Source organism: Myotis nattereri (assembly GCF_964212035.1).
Source record: "Myotis nattereri genome assembly, chromosome: 17".
Taxonomy (NCBI): domain Eukaryota; kingdom Metazoa; phylum Chordata; class Mammalia; order Chiroptera; family Vespertilionidae; genus Myotis; species Myotis nattereri.
Genome location: NC_138092.1, coordinates 26,222,128 through 26,241,364, shown reverse-complemented (window position 1 = coordinate 26,241,364; position 19,237 = coordinate 26,222,128). Strand labels below are relative to the sequence as shown.

The 19,237-nt window shown below is 39.8% G+C and overlaps 1 pseudogene across 1 annotated transcript; it reads left to right on the top strand.

The window, feature by feature from the left end:
* Positions 1 to 1,384: 1,384 nt before the first annotated feature.
* LOC308533255 (ferritin light chain-like) lies at positions 1,385 to 18,118 on the top strand (annotated as a pseudogene). The gene is made up of 2 exons: positions 1,385 to 1,407; positions 17,603 to 18,118. The product of its transcript is annotated as a ferritin light chain-like (transcript).
* The last annotated feature ends 1,119 nt before the right edge of the window (positions 18,119 to 19,237 follow it).

Here is a 19,237-nt window from a genome sequence, read left to right as displayed (position 1 = left end):
TGGTGCCAAAGTCCATGTTCATCGCCATAACCCTTGAAAATGGCACTTACCTTATTCTGGATTTAGAACAGCTCAAGGAAATGATCTTCCAAAATGTCAGCTGCCCATCTTACCTCAATGCCTTCTGTCGTTGAGCAGCTGTCAGAACACAAAGTGATACAATGAAATGTGTATTGACTCCTGCAAGGGGAGTCAGGAAGAAGAGGGGGGGTGCAGCAGGTAGGGTAGCCAGTCTCCTCCTTGGTTGAGTCTGCCCAATAGTCAGAGGATTTTTACAGCCTGGCCCTCAGACATGGTGAAGCAAAGGGGCCTGGAGAAAATACAGTATGCTTTTATCCAAAAGGAAAAACATAGGCATCGCCCCATTCTTCAGATGCATGACTTATTCACTGCATGATTGTCTGTAAACAGAGACTCAGAATATTAGAGTCTCTTTTTAATGCACTAGGAGAGCTTACGAATTAAAGGGAAATGCAGTGATTTCTTCAGTTAGACAAAGAATTCTTTAATATGACTCGTCATCTGCTTTTTTATTCATATTTCAAGTTGTTACAAAGAAATGTTTGTTTTCTATGATCACACATTACTAGTGTGACTTTTCCTGGTTACATACTATATTGGAATGCATTTATGACCTAGAAATTCCCTAATTAAGAAAAAGGAGCCTAAAATAGAAGAATTAAATAATTGACAGTGTGATAAAGCTAGCTCCCTTTCTCTGCTCCAAGACAAAAGACTGCTCCTAGGAAAAAACAATTGCTAGTCCCTTCCTGCTGCAGGAGTCTGGTTGTGTCTGCATCGTAATTCCAGTGATAAGTGGTCTAAATTCTTCAGAGAGAAGAAAGTCTCAAAGGACCTTCTCTTCTGCTCTGCTTTTTAGAAAAGGAAATAGTTTGCTTTTTAGTCTAAATGACCACATCATTTGCATATTGGGAAGCAAATGAAGTTTTTCCCCAAAACTGAATATGATTTTTGAAAGGAGTGCTCCATAGTTAAGGAGCAGAGCCAGATGTCTTTTCTATAGGCCATTTTTTTTTTTCAAGATGAAATTTGGCTTGAATGGCAGCAGGTGGATGGTGGAGATGGTCAAACATGCATGTGGTTCAAGAACAGAAGAGAAGTAAACCTTTCGCTTCTGAGCTTTTGTTTTTGTTCACTTCTTTTGGAGCCCGGAAGTTGTCCCAGTGTTTTAACAGTACCAGGCATGGACCAAACACATTGGTTGTAGAAGTACAATGGAGTGCAGAATCCAGTGAGCAGGGAAACGCTGATGATGATGGTTTCATACAAATCTTACCATAATACACGTCCTAACCTTCCTTTCTAGGTTCTGTTAGACCTCTTCTTGCCTGACATGGTGTGAAATGGAAGGTTGATTCACGACATGCAGCATCTATGTGACTTTGGGTAAGTCACTTGCTAAAGTCATTTCCCTGAGTCTCAGGTGTTTCATTTGTAAAACAGGATGAGCTGAGCTTTGAGAAACCTCACTTTTCTCAGGCTCTAATACTCCATACACCAAAGAGAAATAGTTTTTACAGAATTCTTCCTCATGGTAAAGTCATGTCTTCAGAGGAAGTTCCTGGGGTTCCAATGTAAACATTAGACTTCCTTAGAATGGGGTATAATTGCTACCATTATGATAATGTCTGGATCGCTGTTGTTCTGGTGCCTGATCTTGTATTTTGCTCCATGTGCAGCAATGGCTGAAGTTCATTCTTCGGAAAAGCTGAGATATTGACGACCACCCATGGTGAAGTTTGGCCATTGTGTTTGAAACAAAATAAGATGGACCATTGTACTTGGAACAATTTGTCAAAAGGCAGATAACATTGTTTGAAAGGGACTGTAACAGAGTTTGGCTAAGAATAAACAGTCTCCAATATTAGGACTGGCCTGAGAGATATATTCTCCAGACTTCAGATACTACAGTTGTGATGTGTCACTATTTGACAAGTCGTTAAGTCACAGCCTCGTGTTTCCTAAAAACCAGTCATTCATATGCCACCCACAGAAATTTCCTAAAGCCACATTTTTATTTAAATAGATTCATCATTTTAATGTCATTAATTTACTTTAAAAAAAACATTTTCACTATCATAGAGAAAACCATATGTAGAAATAAACCATTCCATAAAAAATTATTGCTACTAAAAATTCATCTGCTATTTTTACATTTTTAAATTACAGTTTACTTTCAATATTATTTAGTATTGTTTTAATATGCACAGCATAGTGATTAGACAATTACATACTTTACCAAGTGCTCCCCCTGATATTTCCATAGCCACCTGACACCATACAGTTATCTCATATTTCCTATGCTGTACTTTACATCTCCATGACTATTTTGTAACTACCAATTTGTACTTCTTAATCTTTTCTCCTCTTTCACCTAACCTCCTAACCCCCTTCTCTCTGCAACCACCAGTCTGTTCTCTGTATCTATAAATATTTTGATATTGTGTATTTTGTTCTTTAGATTCCACATATAAGTGGAAAATTTAACCCACTACACAGAATTTGATGCCTCCGTTCTTTAGCTCTGGATTTATTTCTTAGGAAGGTACAGCCCACAGACTTGGGGGAAAGATACAATATAGTATTTAAGTCCGAAAAATCCTGAAATCAGAGAGCAAGTATTTGATTTTCAACTATGACACACACAAGCTGTTTATAATTGGATTATTATTGTCTTCCCAAAGCCCAGTATCTCATATAATAATCATTTCCCTAGCTCTGTGACTAAGACAATGTCTCCTGTACCTGAAATCACTGTGTATCATTCCTTTATAGGCCTCACTCAGTGGTAATTTTGCACTTCTTTGTTGAATGCGTGTCTTCCCTAATAGATTGGAAGACCCATAAAAGCATGCCAGGTTTCATTCACCCCAGCATCTCGCTTGATACCTAAAAAATAGTAGAGATTTCTAATCACAGACCAAGCAACAATAAGTGGGACATGAGGGCAAGTCTTATATTCTTCTAGAAAGAAATAGGCAGTTTTTCCCCTCCAAGAATATATTTCTTCAGGTAAGGGACACAAATAAGGAGTGATTCTGGGGTGGGGAGTTTGAATTTCAGGGTTCTCCACATTCCCAAACCTCAATGATCTAGCCATCCCAATTGTTGGGGTTTCTTTCTGTCTCAATTCTTATTTTTAATTATAAATACACTCGTAACTCTTTGAATTTAACACATTCAAATAGATATGAATCTATTGAGTAAATTTTCATTCATGAACTACCTGAGATGATCTTGTGTACCACCAAAATTTACACCACACTTTGGGAAACTATGCTAGAGTAACATGGAGTTAAAATTCCCAAAGCCCAGATTCTATCATATCACCTTTCTAAACAGAGTAATTTAAACATTCCTCTATGCCAACAAAATAAAAACAAAACAACAAAACTTGACTAGACATACTGTAGGCCCCAACCCATCTTTCCAATCTTATTTCACAACTAGAGGCCGGGTGCATGAAATTCGTGCACTCAGGGTGGGGGTGGGGGTTCCTCAGCCTGGCTGTGCCCTCTCGCAGTCCAGGAGCCCTTGGGGGATGTCCAACTGCCGCGAAGGCAGGAGAGGCTCCTGCCGCTGCCGCTGCATTGGCCAGTCGTGAGCCCAGCTCAGGGCTTCTAGCTAGCAGTGCTCCCCCTGTGGGAGCTCACTGACCACCAGGGGGCAGCTCCTGCATTGAGCATCTGCCCCCTGGTGGTCAGTGAACGTCATAGCAACTGGTTGTTCCACTGGTCAATTTGTATATTAGCCTTTTATTATATAGGATATCATTCATCACTTACCCTATGTCCTTAAATACTGAACATTCCTTAAACATTCCCTCCTCTGACCTCATACGTATGCTACTCCTTCTATGGGGAATGCTGTCTTCCTCACCTACTCATAATGTTTAAATCCTACTTATCTTTCAAAGCCTACCTTAAATATACTTAGATAAAACTTTCCCCAATTCTGAATAGATTTAATCTGTCCTTCCAGTTAAAGGCACAGGACCAGAATATTATCTAGTTTCCATTTTAAAATGTATCACTTCTTACATTGCATTGTTCTGCTTTAGTCTCATATCATAACATCATCAATAAACAATCAAATAATTAAACCAGGGGTCCTCAAACTTTTTAAACAGGGGGCCAGTTCACTGTCCCTCAGACCATTGGAGGGACGGACTATAGTTTAAAAAAAACTATGAACAAATTCCTATGCACACTGCACATATCTTATTTTGAAGTAAAAAAACAAAACAGGAACAAATACAATATTTGTATTTGCATGTGGCCCGTGGGCCGTAGTTTGAGGACCCCTGAATTAAACCATACACTTCTTGTCTGTTGAGGCATGCATTTTGTATTATTCATATTTTCATAGTGCCTGGCATATTATAGACACTTGGTGGAATATATAATTGTATAAATAAATCTGACATGTTCCATTTTAAAGAAATGCTTAGCTCTGGACAGATGACTCAGTTGGTTGGAGTGTCATCCTATGCACCAAAAGGTTGTGGGTTCGATCCCCAGTCAGGGCACATACCGAGGTTCGATCCCTGGTTGAGGCATGTACGGGAAGAAACCTATCAATATTTCTCTCTCACATCAATGTTTTTGTCCTTTATATCTCTCTCTATTCCTTCCCCTCTCTCTAAAAAAATCAATAAAACATATCCGTGGTTGAAGATTTAAAAAAATGTTTAAATTTTCTGTGTCTGGCCTTAAAATCTCATCCCATCCCCTGAGGATGGGATATTTTGGTGCAGGCAAATTTTTTGTTCCTTCTTGTATCTCAGATTTTCATAGAGAGTTCTAAGTAGAGAGAAAGACAGGGTTAACAATGGCAAGATATGGTTTGAGGGCAGGGTCTAGCTGTGAAGGTACATAAGCACAGGGGAGATGAGGAGGCAGGGAAAGCATCACAGGGCCTTTGTAGATCAAGGTCACCAATATTCTTTGATATGCCATTGTTTGATTAAGTTTAGGAAGGATTCCCTCCAAATGGATGCCCCTGATCTAAGTTTTTCGAGTTTGTTTTTTTTTTTCTGGGGTGGGGGGCGGTGTTGTTGCTAGTGTATTATGAAAAGTATAATTAAACAGTCAATAATAGTGATAGGTAGCACTTATTTGTTACTTATGATTCAATCCCATTCAGCTACCTAATGAATGTAATTGCCGCCAATTTGGCCATCTTGCCTGTCCTTCCTCTCACCCACGGCCATGTGTGGATGAGTGCCAAGTGAATCATTCTCTAGCACAGTACCCTCCACACCACTCTTCTCCTTGGAAAGCCTTCAATTGCTGCCTCTCTTTGCTAATAGTTTAATGACAGTCTTTAGCTTAGCATTCATTGCCTTCTACTTTCTGGACCTAAAGATTTTTTAATTTCTCATACTCAAGTTCAGAAAAGCAAAATGACAGTCCCTAGATTGGGTTGTTTCTAAAATATTTTTATTTTGTTAATACGGTTGAAAATGTTGTATGAGTTGTCAGCATTAAAACATCAGATCACATGAAAATCTGGATTTCTATTCTTCTTAAAAAAAAATTCAGACTCTCTGGCAACACTGGGTCTTCATTCTTATGGGATAATATTCATAAGTATCGCTAAGTATCAGCTGTCCCCTTTGGATAGTCCAGTTCTTGGCAGACTCCATCATTCCTTAGGACTCATACATACATGCTCTGGCCTTCTTCATTTTCATACCCTGTCAGACCACCTCAGACATGTGCATTTGAGGCCCTCACTCTATCCATGCGGGTGATTTTCTGTTACTCTAACTCTCTTGGCCCCACTCAATTGTTTGAATTATCCCTTCTAAATTCCCTGCCATGCCCTATCTTCCATCAACAGCAAGGGCCTTTATTTTTACTTTCTTATGCAATCTACCAGACATGCCTTATCCCTTTTTTCCATCTTCATAATATCTTATAATATAGTTTATGGAATTCTTTTGGCCTATCTTGAAATACAGTTAATTAGACAATTTAAAAAAAAAAATCCTTCTTGAGTTGTACCGATGACTAAGAGCTAAGACTTTGGTATCAACCCAACTTGGATTCAGTTCTCTACGGAGCCACTCACTGGCTCTACCAAGTAAGTCCTTTCATGTTTTAAAATATCTTTAACTGCAATGTGAGGCTAAGCCTTTTAACTTATTTCATAGGGTTTTTTGAGGATTACAGGGGACAATACATGAAGAGGGCTTAGTACAGCTCCTGGTATCTAATAAGCACTTTCTAAATATTAACTATGCTAACTCATTATTAATATGACAGCATTCCTGGCAGTTATTTTCACTGTGCTTTTTTTTAAAAAGCAAAGAAACTTTGCAGCTGAATAATCAAAAGGACAATGACCCAATCTTATATGCAGCCTATGAAACACGCAGCAACAAAAATCTTATTTCATCTCTTTTACTAGATAGTAAAACATTAATATTTGACATTTACATAGCACCTGCAGAACATAAAACAGCTGGGGTTGGTGTTTCATAAAGGAGCCCTCAAAGGGTTCTACCTTCAGGACAGATCTCATTAAAATCAAAGCAACATGACATTATCACCCTCCTTAAAGCAATGGCAGAATTATACATTTTAACAGAGAAACTGACCATAATAGAGCATAAGAAATTATCTACTCTTAATAGAAAATTCTGCCACTCTATTCGTCCTTCCTGGATTACCACATGTAGGCCAGATCTACTTCCTTAAGAAAAAAATAACCAGAAATTAAATGAACAAAAACATAAAGAGCCCATTGTATGAGGTCAACATAAATAATGAGGTCCTTGCCATTTGGGAGAATGATTGAAGAAGAAGGAAGAGAAGAAGGAGGAGGAGATGCACTTACTATCCCCAAACACTGTGCTTAGTGCATGATCTCACATAATCTTAATAACCCAAACACAGGCACCAATACTCTTTCCAGCTGACAGACACAAAAACTAAACCTTGGAAAGGCTACATAAATAGCTCATTGTCATATGGACAGTGAGTAGAGGTGGGATGCCAACTCAATTCTCTTTGTTCCAAGAGCTCCATTCTCTATATACTAATACTGAAGGGACTATGTGGAAGTGTCTAAAGAAATAAAATGAACTCATTCAATAACTATTTTTGATCTCCAGGACTTTTGCTAAATTCCACATAACTAGAATGAAAACATACTGTTAGACACTGAGAGAGGTAAATTAAAGGCATACAAATGAAATTTCTGCTGAATACTCCATTTAATGATCATTATCTACAATAAGAGACTTTATTTTTTTAAATATACTTTATTAATTTTTTACAGAGAGGAAGGGAGAGAGATAGAGAGCTAGACACATTGATGAGAGAGAAACATCAATCAGCCGCCTCCTGCACACCCCCCACTGGGGATGTGCCCACAACCAAGATACATGTTCTTGATCACAATCGAACCTGGAACACTTCAGTCCACAGACCGACGCTCTATCCACTGAGCCAAACCGGCTAGGGCAATAAGAGACATTTCTTTTAAACTTTATTAAGGTCAAAGAATAGCAACCCATCCCTAAAGAGTTTTTTTTGAATAGTGTAAGAATATTCTTGAATATCATTAATATTTTAATCTTGAAACCCATATCAAATATTCAGAAGTCTTATTTGAATGCAGCTTCGTTCCGATCCTCTAAAGTGTTTTTCTTCTTACTATGTCCTTAATAGAATGAACAATCAGTTTGTCAATTAGTCACTATCCCATAAAGTCTAACTCTAATTTAAATGTGAGACACGTCCACATATGATCCCATTAACATGTAGATTTAAGGGGCAGAAAATAAAACCAATTCTCTGCTTTAAGGGGGAAAGGAAGACTAACATGAGTGTCTACTATGTTTCAGTTACATATGCATATTATATTGTTTAATTATCAAACCAAACCATTCAAGGCAGAATTATTATCCCCAAAAGTGGAAACTGAGGCAAGGCAAGAGGAAAGGATTTGCCCCAAAACTCATGACTCATAAATAACTGAGTCAGTTATTCAGATTCTGCCTGGCCTCTTAAAACTTCAGTTTATGATCATCTTTCATGGCCACAAAGATGAGAGTAGTTTCTTCTCTATGCTTTTGAAGGATGATTTTAATAATAAATGACTTCTTTTTTCCTCTTTCTTATATTTTCCAATTTCTATGGAGCTAAAAGATCAAAGAGAGTTATTTTTTTAAAAACTGCCATTGTTTCTATGATGAAGGGTAGCGACAGCATTAACGGCAGGTAGTAAACTTGTGGGAAAATGCATCAGTGAGCCTTTGGGTTAAGGAAATCTAATATGGAGTTGGGAGGCATGACTACCTTCTCTACCTAATGAAGCCAATAGGCATTTTCCTCAACCACTTTCAATGATGGTGGTGATACAGCCATCCTCACACTTGCCCTTGTCATAGGACATCATATTGGTAAAGTAACATACCAAAGAAAAAGTAGATTTTTCCACAATGTATACCAATGCCTGAGATTGAGTGGTTAGTGATAAGTAGCAACCAGGTAAGAGTAAAGAAGCTGGTTATAGCATGAATCTGACTCAGAAACTCTCTTCTCCAAATAGTCTATAGGAAGCTGGGGTTGTTATTTAGTATACTTGAGACCTGGTGCACATAATTTGTGCACAGGTAGGGTCCCTAGGCCTGGCCTGCAATCAGAGCTGATTGGGGCCTTCCAGCTGAAAAAAGTAGAATGTCTGCTAACTTTGGCTCTACATCTGCTAACCTCTCATTCAACTAATCTCTTTTAATTTTTTCTACTTCAGCCTTTTGCTTTCATTCATATTCTATCTGTACAGATAGTAGCTTGAATTCTACCTGTTGTCCAGGAGTTCTGCAGTCCAAGTGTTGTAATATGTTAAAAAAATAAAATGTTTACCTTGCTAATAATGCTATCTTGTGATTTTACATATATATGATATATATATTATATATATATATTATATATATATAATAAAAGTGTAATATGCTAATTAGACCAAACAGCCAAATGACCTTCCAGACATCCTTCCAGGTGACCTTCCAGAGGAAGCCAGGGCTATGAGGGCTGAGGCAAGCCTTGGGCCTCTAGTGTATATGTGTGCGTGTGTGTGTGTGTGTGTGTGTGTATTGGATGGCTTCAAAGCCATGGGTATAATAATATAATTTCCACTGTTATATTAGTTTTTAAATGACTGCAAATCTTTGAAATTCTCCTATTGCAAAGTAAAGTCTAGAGAGAGAGAGAGAGAGAGAGAGAGAAGCAAAGTTTATGTCTCTTCTCCTTGCATCTGGGTGGGCTTGTGACTACCTCCACCAACAGAATATGGCAGACATGTTATGTGCCTTCCAATGGTAGGTCTTAAAAGATCATGCAACTTCCTCCTTCCTCACTGGAACACTTTCTGTGGGAGCCCTGACTGTCATGTAAGAGGGTTGACTACCCTGAAGCCCCCATGATGAAGAAACTATGTGTATACATTTCATTCAAAAGTTTGAGCTGAGTCCATTACAGAAGCATAGTTAAATTAAAACATTTTACCATTCTGTCATACCTGCTAAGAAAATTAGTGCAAAAGTCAGCATATGATATCAGGCTTCAGCCATTCAAGTCACTCCCAACCATTTGAGTCCTTAAATCTGAGGCCCTAGACATTATGGAGCACACACAAGCCCATGTGTGCTCATGTGAGATCATGTACTAATAGAATGTTTGTTGTTTTATGGTACTTGGCTTTGGTGTGGTTTGTTATGTAACATCAGATAAGATACCCAGAACACTATCATTTTAATATGCTTTCAACAATGGGAGAAAAATAGTATGGATGGGCAGCTACTAGTTAACTTTGAACCTGCACAGCAAACTATGTCTTTCCGAAGGACACCATCTGTTATTTGTATCTCAACAGAAAATACTGAAAACCCCTGCCTTAGATTGAGTTTACTGAAAGAGAGCCTTACCACTATCAACACACCTCTTACAATGATTTCATCTCATGTGTAAGATACTAGTATTTAATTGTCAGAGATGCAATTCAAACAAGTTCAAATTTAACAACATGGTTCACGGGTTCATATAGAATACTAGAGTAGCACAGAGAATCAAAGAGATACAATGAACGGGGTATGATTTTAAGAGATTTGGCTAGCTCATCAGGGCTGTCTCGCTCTCATTCCATTTTCAGTGGTTCTCAACCTTCTGGCCCTTTAAATACAGTTCCTCATGTTGTGACCCAACCATAAAATTATTTTCATTGCTACTTCATAACTGTAATGTTGCTACTGTTATGAATCATAATGTAAATATCTGATATGGAGGATGGTCTTAAGCGACCCCTGTGAAAGGGTGGTTCGACTGCCAAAGGGGTTACGACCCACAGGTTGAGAACCACTGATTTATATGAACTCTCTGATTGCCTCTGCTTGGTTTTATTTGAATATCATTGAGAATGGTAACCAGTGCCCAACTTCACAACCTGCAAGCTAGCAATATTAGCGAAAGGAAAATTATCCTCACAGTCATTTAACAATCCTACAAAAGAATTGACTTGACTTGCTTAGGCTGCAAGCCTACCCCTTGAACCAATTATTGTGTCAGGATGGGGTATTATGTTTGGTCCCTCCTAAAAGACATGACATCCTTGTGCTAGGACCTAGAGGGAATGATTGAGAATCCCACTAGGCTACATGAAATGTGGGAAAAGATTCCTAAAGAGGGTACTTTGACTAAAAGAAGTAAGATGGAAAAGTCTGATGGGAAGACAAAAACATTATAGTAACCCCAGCCTGTCATGCCTTTTCTTCCAAAAGTAAATAAAAGATTCGGTCTCAGCATGTAATACTTGCTTCAGGCAGTATACAATGTCAAGATTCCATAAAATGTAACATTTAGGAAAACTCTATCATACTTAACTCATATATGCCTTAAACTTTGTACTATATTTCAGTAATAATTTTTAAAAACCTATAAAATTAGGGTATTTATTTGGAAAAAGAAATTTCTATAGAATTATTAGAAAAATTACAGACCAATTTAAATTTATTAAATTGATTATTTTTACTTTTCCCTCTTAAATTGTACCCCAAATTAATTGGGTTTTAATGTAATTTTACTAAAGTAGAAAAAATACACCTCCAAATATAATTAACAAGCATTCCTTTATGTATTATTCATAGAAGAATAACTTAATAGGTATGAATATATTTTTGTGTAGACATATTTGTTCACTTGCATTTGAAGTGGGGTGTACAAAGTGCTTCCCTAGCTTATAAACATTTACTTTATACTAGAGGCCTGATGCATGAAATTTGTGCCGGGGTGGGGTTTTGGGGGGGGTGTCCCTCAGCCCAGCCTACACCCTCTCTAATCTGGGATCCCTCTCACAATCCAGGACTGCTGGCACCCAACCTCTTGCCTGCCTGCCTGATTGCCCCTAACCACTTCTGCCTGCCAGACTAATCACCCCCTACCACTCCCCTTCCAGCCTGATCAATGCCTAACTGGTCCCCTGCTGGCCTGATTGCCCCTAACTGCCCTCCCCTGCTGGCCTTGTCACTCCCAACTGCCCTCTCCTGCAGGCCTGGACTCCTTCAACTGCCCTCCCTGCAGACCTGGTTCCCCCCAACTGCCCTCCCCTGAAGGCCTCATTCTCTTCAACTGCCCTCCCCTGCTGGCCATCTTGTGGCGGCCATCATGTGTCCACATGGGGGTGGCCATCATGTGTGTTGGAGTGATGGTCAATTTGCATGTTAACTCTTTATTAGCTAGGATTATAGAAAATATCCATATGGTAGGAAAGGTATCATAATATAACTGAAAAAGAACTTGGCACTACAATGAGAAAAGACCTCAATTCATCACTTACTACAACTGTGACTATGGTCCAAGAACTTCACCTTTTAGAGCCAGTTTTATTATTTGTTTAATGGGAAGTCATGCCACATTTAAGTAAATGATTTAATCAATTAAAACAACTCAGTTGATTGCTTATGTCAAAATTTGCTTAGGACAGGGCAAGTAGGAAACCAGATTTTCTTAGATCCCCTGTTTACAGAATCTAGTCCATTACCTGTTTCTGTAAATAAAGTTTTATTAGAGTAAAGCTACTCTTGTTCATTTATTTGTTGTCTATGGATGCTTTAGTGCTATGAGAGCAGAGCTGATAGTTGGAACCAAACTATATGGCTCACAGAGCCTAAAATATTTATTACCTGGTCTCTTCTGAAGGAGTTTACAATCCTTGTGCTAGTTTAAACTCTTTTAGGAAAGGAATTCTCATAAATTCTATGTCATTCCACCCTTCTTTCATAAACCCTATTGAGTTAGAACAGAATTTGGGGCACTTATCTTTTCAGTACAAATTCTTAACAAGAAGTTCAGTGGCCCATCAGACAGCATTAAAGGTTGCTACTTCACCAAGGGCTAGATAGGAGTACCTGTGTTATTGCTTCTATCCACCCTACCCCACTGTATGAACTGGATGATGTTCACAAGCTATTTCAAGCTTCCTTTCTTCTTCAAATCTAGAAAGAATAGAAGGATACTGCTATGTCTGAATGCCTGTGCTTCCCAAAATTTATATGCTGAAACCTAACCCCCAATCTGATATTATCTGAATATGGGGCCTTTAGGAGGTGAGTAGATCATAAGGGTGGGACCTCAAAAATGGGGACTGTGCCCTTATAAAAGACACCAGAGAGATCCCTAACCCCTTCCACCATGTGACGACACAACAAAAAGACAGCTATTCATAAGGCAGCAAGCTCTTATGAGTCAGTGATTCTGCTGGTGCTCTGGTCTTGAACCTCTCAACCTCCAGAACTGTATGAAATAATTTCCTATTGTTTCTAAGCCACTTGGTTTATGGTATTTAGCAGAATAGCCCAAATGGAGTAAGACAAGTACACTAGTTGGAGTCACAGGATCATTCATTCAGGAAAAAAAGCTGTTAGTGATGATGACCTTAGGAAATGAGCACTGAATTTGGAAAGTTAGGAAATATTTCTTTGAGGAAGCAAGGAATCTGCTTCTGTAAGTGGTTGAATAATCTCAAAGACATGGAGGTGCCGATTGGTAGGGCAGCTGCTCAAGAGAAAGAGTCCTTTCCTTCTCTCTGCAACTGAAAGCAAAGATATTTACTGAACATGCAAACCACTGATCATTAAAGACAGAGTTACTAATTTATTTCTGTAAGATAAATGCACGAAGCATGCAGAGAGCTGAAGACAACAGAGGGCACCATGAAGACTTTGCAGAATGCCCAGAGTGACACGGGCCAAGAGACCAAAGTGACAACGGGGAGGGAAGTGACCCATGGAGCGTTAAATGAAGCAACCTGACTTGAGGAGATGATGGCCAGCAGGAGACTTACAAGGGAGTTTCTATAGATGGCTCTAAAAGTTTGGGCTTAAAGCAGTGTGGTAGGCTCCTGTGTGATGTGAACCTGAAAGTGACAGTAAGAATGTTGACTGGTTTATGAATCCAAAGCCAGCCTGGAAGGAATATGACCATGGGAACCTTGGTATAGGGCAGTGGTCGGCAAACCATGGCTTGTGAGCCACATGTGGCTCTTTGGCCCCTTGAGTGTGGCTCTTCCACAACATACCACATGTGGGCACACACGTACAGTACGATTGAAACTTTGTGGCCCATGCACAGGAGTCGGTTTTCAGCCTGGGCAAGTCTATTTTGAAGAAGTGGCAGAAGAAGTGGGGGTACGTTCGCTGACGTCGACCCCTCAGATTGAGGACGTTTTTAGCAAAGGTCAGCTTAGGAGTACCCTAATTAAGTTAATAACAATGTACCTACCTATATAGTTTAAGTTTAAAAAATTTGGCTCTCAAAAGAAATTTCAGTCTTTGTACTGTTGATATTTGGCTCTGTTGACTAATGAGTTTGCCAACCACTGGTATAGGGGATGGGTCCTGGGAGCAGGGCTGGGCTAAATGAAGTACTTCCTCAGAGTGGCCTGGAATAAATATAAGCAGTTTGAGTTGAACAAGATAAGGCACACATGAAAGCCAGATAAATTTCCAGGATTATGTCCAAGGAGTTAAGTGAGGATTTAAACAAGAAACAGGTGTTGAGAGGTCAGAAACCTATTAGGAATCAGAGTCCATTGGAAGGAGGCAAACCATTAGGACAGAGACAACGGGGAAAAGAGTGCATGTCCAGGACCCCACTCTTAAACTGCATGTGGCCTTTAAGGAATGGGGACAGGTCAACTGACCTAAAGGCACAGGACTTGATGTACACTTGCAGTGGTTCTCAATCTTCTGGCCCTTTAAATACAGTTCCTTATGTTGTGACCCAACCATAAAATTATTTTCGTTGCTACTTCATAACTGTAATGTTGCTACTGTTATGAATCATAATGTAAATATCTGATATGCAGGATGGTCTTAGGCGACTCCTGTGAAAGGGTTGTTTGACCACCAAAGGGGTCGCGACCCACAGGTTGAGAACCACTGAAGAGCATTCCCCACCATTTGATTTGCCTATTTCTTCAATTACTGATAATGTGAGAATTTTGTTTTCATGAAACGTTATTTTTTTGCATGTTGTGGACAGTGAAGTTGCAGAAGAGAGATTATTTCAGGTACTCAAGAGGCAGCTCAATTTTGTGGACACGTCTGTAAGGTAAATAAGAGACCCTAGTTTACGACATGAGCCTCTCTGATCTAAAGTTTACACCTGATTCACCCACAGCTTGATTTATGAACTGGTTAACCTGTTCTTACAGCAGGATTCTTCTCACATAGGGCTGCTTAATCTGTTTTGTTAACAGCATTTAGTTAGTCACAGATGTTCCCAATACTTATCTACTTTATACCCCTTGTGCCTGGAATAGGTAGCAACTTTGGAAACACTGCCTTACAAAACCCCGAATTGGCTATTAAGAACATTCTGGGTAGGCTGAATCGCATATCCTTTTCCACGTGTCTAACACCATCTGGAAGCGTTTTGTTTTTCATGAAAAACGTAGGTCACCTGATTATTCTATGGTTCATTGCTCTAGAAAATGTTTCCTAAATCAAAATAACTAACAAAAAAACCCTCAAAAACACAAGAACAGAACATTTCAGTACAATCCTTTATTAGCATGATTTCAGTGGCTAAGAATTTAGAAATCAGCTCCCAAATAAACCAACATAGAAATGATGACTTTGGGCTGGAGTGTGTGTGTGTGTGGGGGGGGGGGGGGAGGGGGGCGGGTATTTAAATGCTAATTGACAATATGGCAAGGATTAAGAAGAGTGAGCTTCTTAAAAATATCACTAAAATTGAATCAATTCCTTAAAGCTACTACCATATTCCTTTCTGATCATGTAAACTTCATGTTTAGAAATACTTTTAAAATACAGTGGTCATTGTCTGTCTCTTACCTATAAACTTTCAGGAAATAATGTCAAAATGATTTTTTTTAACTCATGGATTTTGGTTTATTCCACTAAAGAGAGTAGAAACTACTCCTTAGTTTTTTAGTGCTTGAAAAGGATAAGTAGAATTTTAAAAATTGATAACTGCATCTGCTAAAACATAGAATTAGTTATCTGAAAGGGAGGAGACAAAGTATGAATTTCTCAAAAACCTTGAAAAGTTAGGCTTAAGTGTGTGGCATAGCAAGATAATAAGCAATGTGGAGAGGTAAAGGCTGTGGAAAACTGGGGAGTGTATTCTCCACTTAACGAAATTCAAAATCTCACCTTTTAAAACACCATGCTGGAGTAAGGTCTAGTTCTACTGTCTCGTCAAGATCAGCCATATTTGACATACATCAGGGATTCGCCATGTCTCATTGTGCTGCAGTTTATCATCATCATCAGGCACTGTGCAAAACCCTCACATGGTTTATTTCACTTACTGTTTAACTCTCTGAGGTAGGCATGATTATCCCCATTTCACAGAAAACTGAGTTAGTCCAGGGCACAGAGTTCATGATACAGAGAAGGCACCCAATTAACATTAGTTGAAAGTCTTGATGAATGACAAAACCTTTCCCTTCTGTTTTTATGTTGTGATGTGGGGCTGACATTTTGTTGGGTTCCTGTTAGGTTTGCCACTAGCAGGAAATTGGGAGGTGGAAATTGAGCAGAGGAGCTCCCTTGATCTTGCCCTTCCATTCATCATTGCACCAGCAACAACCCTTTTCCCAACAGTCGCCAGCTCCCTTGCTATGCCCAGAACCAGTGTCACCGCATTCCTTCAGAGCTACCAGCAGCAGCCAGTTTCTCCTCCAAGCTTCTAAAGCAGTGGTTCTCAACCTTCTGGCCCTTTAAATACAGTTCCTCATGTTGTGACCCAACCATAAAATTATTTTCGTTGCTACTTCATAACTGTACTGTTGCTACTGTTATGAATCGTAATGTAAATATCTGATACGCAGGATGGTCTTAGGCGACCCCTGTGAAAGGGTCGTTTGACCACCAAAGGGGTCGCGACCCATAGGTTGAGAACCGCTGATCTAAGGGATTGGCATCAGCCAGGTATCTCTCCCTCCTCAGAAGCCTAAGTTCTTAGCTCCACAGGGACTCCTGCAAGCTCCTGAGAACCAGGACTACCAACCAGTCAACTCTTCCTCTTCAAAGGTCTACTCTAGGCCCGGCTCCACATTTGCATTTCTAAATTCTGAAAACCACCTGCTGGTCCCTTTATTCCCCCAGGCTAGGGATGGAAGCTGCTTCTTGTGCTGCCTCCAAGTTTTCTTTTTTTCTATTTCAGACTTCATATCCCACATTAACCAGTTCTCAATATTCTTCTGTCAAAATACCTGATGTGATTCTGGTTTCCTGCTGGGTACATAACTGATACAGGATACCTACTACCTTGTAGGGCGGTTCTGGAGATTAATTGATGCCTGGCTCATGGTAGATTCTCATTCGCTATTATTTGATTCCTTATTTGGAGCAAACTCCAGTATTATCTCTCTTTCTACATATTTGGTAAGCATACCTTCTATGCATCCAGCCAAGATAATGTCAATACTATGGAACAAAACACGGTTAAGGGCAAAGCCCTGTTCCACAGCACTAGGACCCATCTTCAAAACGGGCTTCATTCTTTCTATTTTTAAAAAATGTATTGGAGTGGCACTGGTTAATAGGTTAATAGGTTTCAAGTGTACTTTTCTATGATACATGATCTGTATATTGCTAACCAACATTCTTTAGGTATTTATTATCTCTCCACAATGGGCATGTATTATTTTCATCTTTGAATTATAAAAGAATAAACCGATTTTCATTTTGAGAAAAAGAAAACATTCAGTGCTTTAGACAAATTTTGACTGTAACACAATGAACTGAAAAGAGCTGCAGGAAACTTAATGTTAGCTCTTTCACTAAGATTGTGTGGCTGTGAGCAAGTCACTAAACTGCTTGTGTTCCAGTACCTCTAAGAGTAAAATGAGGCAGTGCCCTTGGCGATCCCGGATCTATCTCTTGCTTCAACAGTGTTTAGACAGAACACTCCCAGGGACATGCCTTCTTTCAGCCCCCGGCCACCTCCCTGTGTCTTATCCAGTCACCACCTTCAGAACCACCTCCGAACCAGCCAACACACCGGGTTTTTTCTTCTACCTTAACTCCTTATTGCCAAACCACGAGCTCCCAAATTCGTCAGCATTGTTCCACCGAGGTGGAGGCTGCGGTCAACCGCCTGGCCAGCCTGCATCTGCAGGCCCCACACCTACCTCTCTCGGGCTTCTATTTCCACCATGACAACATGGCTCTGGAGGACGGGGGCCATTTCTTCCTCAAGTTGGCGGAGAAGAAGCAAGAGGGCGCTGAGCGTCTCTTAAAGATGCAAAACCAGCACAGTGGCCGCATTCTCTTCCAGGACGTGCTGAAGGTTTCCCAAGGTGAGTGGGAAAAATTCAGGGGGCCATGGAAGCCGCCCTGGCCTTGGAGAGGAACCTGAACCAGGCCCTTGTGGAGCTGCAGGCCCTGGTTCTACCCACGCAGACCCTCAGCTCTGTGACTTCCTGGAGAACCACTTCCGGGGTGAGGAGGTGAAGCTCATCAAGAAGATGGTCAACACCTGACTCACCTCTGCAGGCTGGCGGCCCCCAGGCTGGGCTGGGCGAGTATCTCTTTGAAAGGCTCACCCTCCAGCAAGACTAGGAGCCTTTGGGGCCCAGAGGCCTTTGAGGGGCCCCTCTGCATTCCCTGGTGTCTGGCTTTTGCCTAAGCCTCTCCCCGAAACTACTAGCCATTCTTTTAACCACCCTGAAGCCCTCTCCCATGTATTGGACCAAATGAAACAATAAAGCTTTTTGCAGAAAGAAAAAAAAAAGTAAAATGAGGAACTTGAACTAGGCAATGTCCAAGATTTCTTTAAGCTTGCTTACTCTAAACGTAAGAAATAGTGTTACTGTACATATTTCATGTCACTGAGATATTGCTGACAATAAAATTATTTTAAACCAATTGCAGTTCAACAGCAAGAAGCTAAAATTGGGGAATGAATGGATTCTTCTTTGAGCAGATGTGAAGTTAATTATATCAAACATGGGTAAAATCCAAGTGAAATAAATTCCTCGAAAATGTCAGTACTTCTATGGTCAATTCACTCCAAGCCTAAAAAAAAGGGAAGCTAGTCTAGCCAAAATTGTAATTGTGAGGAAGTAACTCATGCCTTCTTACCATGAAAAAGCTCCTCTACAATATGGCAGGGCTGGTGGTATGATGTGATCATAACACTACCCAATTATGTGGGAGAAGAATATGTGTTAAACTTGCCAACTAGAACATCAAGTTCAGCTAACAATTCTTTGTGGCCCCTAAATTGCCACTGTGGCATCCATCTGTCTGGTCACCATGGACTTCAGTGTAGCTAACACCACAGGCACAGCTAACGCAAGTTCCTCTCCTGTGTGTTTAGAAGGAAATAACCACAGTCACTGAAGCCAAATAATTTTTGCAGCTTTCCCACAGTCCAGATAAATGTCCTCAAGCCAAAGTAGCAGAGTGACAAGAGCCTGAAATACCTGCAGAAGAAAAAGCCCAGCTTGGGAAAGACATTTCATTTGTATGACTACCTCGATAATAAAATACATTTTGTGATCATTTCTTTACTCTCTCCTCTCTCCTTCCCTTCCTCCTTCTCTCCCTTCCTTCCTTCATTTTTTCTTTTGTTCCTTCCTTTATTCTTTCCTACTTTCCTGCATATATGTATGTATGTGTGTGTATATATATATGTATATATATATATATATATATATATATATATATATATATATC